We start from the raw sequence: 5,968 nt of genomic DNA, 5'->3' as shown, positions 1-5,968 counted from the left end.
AGTTATGTGTTCATGAGCATGTGACATCGCAGATCTTCATATGTTGAGTCAAGACTGGACAAGAGTTGGAATATCTTGTCTTCTTCTGCCCTCTTTCGTAGCAACGCTGCATCTGTCGTATGAGGTCGATAGGTTTCCAACTCGTTCCACATGGTCTTCATGCTTCCCAGGAGTTGCACGAATGGCTTACCATCTTGTTGCAAATCGAAGATGTCCTTCTTTAATTGGAAGACCCGAGCAGCATTATTTTGGCTACCATACATTTCCTTAACTGCTTCCCATAGTTGATAAGAAGATTCTGAGTAGCTGAAAATTTCAGCTAACTTTCGCTCCATGGAATTCAAGAGCCATGACATCACAAGCTGATCTTTGCTCAGCCAGGATTCATAGTTTGACGAGGAAGCATCAGGAACTTTGATGCTTCCATTTATGAACCCTAACTTGGACCTACCACCCAACGCCAATGATACAGCTCTCGACCATGGCAAGTAATTGAACTCATTCAATACGACTGAGCTTAACCTTTGATTTGGGTTGACATCCACTTCATGCACATTTACGGAGGAAATTTCCGAGGAGCTATCAGCCGTTGAAGCTGCCGGATTTTCTTGCGACATTTTTGAGATTGAAAACTTTGGGAAAGCAGTATAACAGGAGCAGGTTAAAGTTCCTGCTCTGATACCATGTTGCTTTTCAAAGATTGAGTTGTATATTCATTGTAAGAATTACAAGAGAGTGAGAACACTCTTATAAAGAAACACAAAGAGAAGCTACAAGAGAGGAGCAAACACAATCCCTAAGAACCTGCCCTAGACCCATGAGAAGCAAAAAGAAAAATAAAATAAGGAAAGAAGCTCCTACAAGTAAGTAAGAAGAACAAAGAGGTAAGGGACAAGACAAGGTATGGAAGACATAAGAGTAGGGTTAAGACCATCACTTTAGCCCATAACTTAGCTAAAGTGAGGATGACAACCCATCCTTGAGATCCTTGAGATCCTTACAAAATACTTTGGAAAGCTAAATGTCCACTCCATGAATTAAGGAGTTGACAACAAGTCACTAAGAAATCAAACTCAGCCATGCATGTAACTTGAACCCTAAAGTACATTAGACAACTTCCAATATATGGTAAATATTTGAGGGCATCAACTGAAAGTGAAGGCCTTCACTTTCCAGGGCTCCTCATCCAGTTTGGACACCAACACTCTCAAAGCCAGAGCCACATCCTTGGCTTGGTCAGTCAATATTGCTCGACCATTGCCTTCCACTGAAGCTCAGCCACTTCACGCAGGTTGTAATCTCTCACATAGTGCATGATCTCATGAGGAAGAGGGCACGGGCGGATATCATCTTGGAGTTGGAGCTGCCGCCTGAGGCCCCTTAAAACACTTCTGAGGCAAGCTGGAGCAGGGCTCTCGCTCAAATGAAAGAATGCAATCTGCATCAATGTCAGTTCTATGAACACATTTTAAGGGGTCCACAATCTCCTCCATCAGCCGCATGGAAGGGAAATAATCGGCAGCATTGGTTACCCAAATTGAAAGTGGTTCTTGTACTTCATCATGTTGTGATCATCATCGTTTAAGCGATTGAAGCAGTGCTCAAAAATATCATAAATCCGCTAGTGGAACGAGTGAGAATTCTCCACCGCCTTGTGGTTGTATTGGCAGCTGCCTTTTTCGAGTTCTGGAAGGCAAACGCGGCTGAGGATTTTGAGAACATTGTCTGAAATTGCCGAAAAGTCAACAACAGGGAGGAGGTCGGAAGCGTGGGTCTTCGAGTGGTTTTGGTGGAGCAAGTATGCCGCTGTGTAGAAGGCTTATTCGTACTTCTCTTTGCCAAGCAGGCTTTGACTGTCACTGTCACTGCCACTGTCTAGGAGGTTAAAAATGAGCTTGAAAGTTGGTGGTGGTGGTGGTGGTGGTGGAGTGGGTCGTTCGAGCAACAACTTTGGTAGTGGTGGTGGTGGTGGTGATGGAGTGGGTCGTTCGAGCAGTGTGTGTGAAAGAATCAACAAAATTACATATTTACTATAATACAATAATTCATAAATAATCATATTGTCAAAATGTATTACAAGTTGAACAAAGCTAAGGTCAATAGCAAACTACACATGAAATACCAAATAGGCCTCTAATAACAAAAAAAATTGTCACTTGAAAGACTTCACTTTTCCTTGAACACCTCCAAACAAAGTCCTTCGAGAATGAAATACTGCTCATAATGCTTGAACCACACTAATTGCTATCTCTATCCTCATAGACATAAGCACATGGAGCAAAAGAAAATTTATTGTGCTGCTATATGTAGAAATACACATTTAATCTCAAGTAAGAAAAGTAATACTAAAAGAAAACCTAATCATTGTCATACAAACCTAAATCCCAAATTATGTAGTGGAGAGTGTAATTGTGAGTTGCGAAATAGAGCCGACTTGGTTTCTACGCCATGCTTCCTCCGAACGTCTTCATGTAAAAGGTGTAACAAAGTGAACAACTTTACTAGTGTTTTGAGTAATTCTTCAGTAATTTTTATATAGCACTTTTTTTATGTTTTGAGTGCAATAATATATTTTACACTAAGAGAAGGGGGGAATTCAGCTAAACCACACAATGGACAACATAATTTAGTATCAAGTTTACCATCTACAAAATTCGTATATAAAATCTCTCACTTATAAGTAGAAATGAATATTCCCAAATCGTAGTAACAATTAATTCTAGAATCCTTAAAACTCTTTTAAGGTCTCTCGTCCAAACAAGTCGTTTTTCAATTAAATTATGCATTTAATTATAGCACATGTGTGATTGTGTAAATCACTAGTTGGTTGTATTTATGATACTAGAAGATCTTTTCTCTTTATGATTATAAAACTTGCGTGGCAAGGAATTATCTTGTTTACTATAAATAAATAAAAACACTAAGGCATGCATGAGGAATATGACACACAGAATTCCTTAAGCCCTTCATCTCTATTTGTCGCACTCTCTCTCCCTTCAGTAAAATAGGTCACGACACATTATCAGTATGTTCTAGACACTGCGCTAAGAAACTAAAGGATATTATACTACAAACATGTTCATAATATTTATCATTGCAATTCAGGTTCTTCTAAAACAAGGTCTAAATTTCAATTTTTTCAACCCAATTGTATGAAACATTCACCATTGAGCATGAACCCTAATTTTTCATTACCAAATTATATGTTCTACTCAATCATTTTTCGCAATTATATTATATTACTAATCTTATAATTGTGATGAACTGATTTTATGTAGAGCAAATTGTAACAATGGTCTCTTAACTTGAACTACCATTGGTCTGTCAACTCATCAAAACGTGGAACTATGGTCCCTCAACTAAAAACCCATTACCATTGGTCCCTCAACTTTAACTCATTTGGAGCAATAATCCCTCAACTTTAACTCAATTGTAGTAATGACCCTTCTAACATAACTCATTTTGATAAAATTCTGACGAAGTTGACAAAAATGACCATAGCTACACGTTTTGATGAGTTGAGGGACTCCAATTATAGCAATGGTCCTTCAAACATAACTCATTTTGACAAAATTCTGATGAAGTTGACAAACATAACCATAGCTACACATTTTGATGAGTTGAGGGACTAATAGTAATGGATTTTTAGTTGAATTACCATTGCTCTAATTTAATTAAAGTTGAGGGACCATTGCTACAATTTACTCTTTTATGTAAATAAGCGAAAAAAAAAAAAAATCAAATCGCACATCGTGCAGAGCCGCGAGCCACTCCTGCAGTGAAAAACCAAATTTTTTTCTTTTTCTTCTGGGCCTATTTACTTTGGCCCTTATGAAATCTTACACCGTATTAATAGGAATTTGGTTCCCACTTTTTCTTTATTAGCCCAAATTAGTTTGGGCCTGGCTTCTGTCAACCCACCAACTCCGTCAGATGGGCTTGCATCCTACTTCAACCTATAGTTTTGGGTCGTGACTTACTTTTTCCACTAGCTGGTTTATTGCCTAACCGATTAAATAATAATTTATTTTCTTTTGGGGCTCAAGCTCCACATGTTTTAGGGCCGTTCCCTGTACTTTCATACAAAAGGTCCCGAAGCTACCCATTTTATTATATTTGTTTTCAATTGTTTTATATATTTTGTCTTGTATATATGTGTTTGTTTGCAGGTGTTATAAACCTAAAGTTCACACTTTTAACTCGAACCTAAAGTTTCGAATAAAGTGCGTTAGAAACTTGGTGTTTCTAAAAACTCACTACTCATGTACAAACTTGAAGTTATCCATGATTAATCTACTAAAACAAACCATGTCTTAGAGCCCCAAGTGTTCTAACTTTGATGCTTATGGATGTTTTATTTCCCATAGCATCAACCACAATATTGTTTCCTTAATTTAGCAAATTGTCAAACCGTAACAAGTTTGATTTCACTGATTTGGAGTTTCTTGCAGAAACTACTTTATGTGGTACAAGATGTGAAACTCCACTTAACTATGAAATAGTTGAAAAAATCCATTGAAGCCAACAATGGCTTGGAAGAGATGAATGACACCATAATCTTCATTTGAAGACTTATGCTTGAAGTATTACAAATGGAAGTACCATGCTAAAGAGAATTACATGACACTTTGACTCGCTTCATAAAACTTTCAATCATTAAAAATGATCTATTGCATGAAGCAACATCATTGAAACCTTTCCGTCCATGAATGGGTACAATTTTGAATGAAGAATATTTTTCTCATCCTTAAGTTTACAAAGTCCTCCGATCTAATTACTGCCATGTGGCTCACTAAAAACCACAATAGTTCCGATGATGATATCCAATGGCATGCCCTTACTAGCTTGAAGTCACTCACTTTGCCTAAAGCAAAAGTGCTTCATGAAGCCTACTTTAAATTTTGAATGTGGCCTCCATGTACGAAACCTAAATCCGCAAATAGTGGTAGAATCAAGACTTTCTAAGGAGTGGCATCATGGCCAGAAGCATGATTCCTTGGCACCTAAGGCCATCTTTAATCGAAGGGGCTATGTTTAGCCCCCGTCTAGATTATAGCTCTGTAATAAATTATTTTTTAATGAACAGTGCCATACCATATTTATATACAATTTCTAACCGAAGGGAGCTATTTTTTAGTCCCCTCAATAATTTATTAATTTTAAGTTTGTTCTTTAACTTTATTGGTTAATTGAATTAGGGGAGTTTTAACGAAAATTTCGTGGTACTGTTCACTTTAAACTACCATATTTATAAATGAATAACTCTCCATATTTCTTAACTTTATGTAACCCTAATAATTTTTCGGAATGCTATGTTTCTTTCGCTTCAAAAAGGATAAACAAAAAATTAATTTTTCAGATAGGAGTTTAAAGAATGTGAAGAATTGAAATACAATGAGGTAAGATAGTATGGAAGGGTGAAAATGATGTGAACAATGGTGTAGAAATTGACACACCCCGACCGAAATCAAGGCGTGCTGGCCGTCACGTGAGGGTGGCGTAGTCATGTGCACAGTGCGGAAGCAAAAATGATAATAAAAGTACTAATAAATAAAAACCAAACTACCAAAAGCTAGTTAAAGTAACACACTAGAGTGAGACTAAAAGTGATAGACAAAATTCAGAGCACAGAAAGCCTAAGTGCAGTCCAAAAGAACGAATACTAATTACACAACACCCAAAGGTGATTCTACATTTGTGTTATTCTGTCAGAACCATCGTCAATTCCTCGTGAGCCACCAAAGCGCTTCTAACTAAAACCTGGAGAGGCGCAAAATAGAAAGTGTGAGTGGGCAAAAACAAAGCTTTTCAAAACCATTTCATTCTCAAAAGTTCTAACCTCTCTCCGTAAAACATGTTTCCCAGAAAATAGAATATATATATATATATATATATCGAAATCATGCTAACAACATTCGTAAATATGCCATATCGAATATCTCAACATAAGATGTAAGTAACCCAGGTA

This window comes from the organism of the source record quoted next, unplaced genomic scaffold, assembly GCF_019419815.1.
Source record: "Pyrus x bretschneideri cultivar Hongxiangsu unplaced genomic scaffold, Pyrus_bretschneideri_v1 Contig75, whole genome shotgun sequence".
Lineage (NCBI taxonomy): Eukaryota > Viridiplantae > Streptophyta > Magnoliopsida > Rosales > Rosaceae > Pyrus > Pyrus x bretschneideri.
This window is presented reverse-complemented; position numbering follows the sequence as displayed.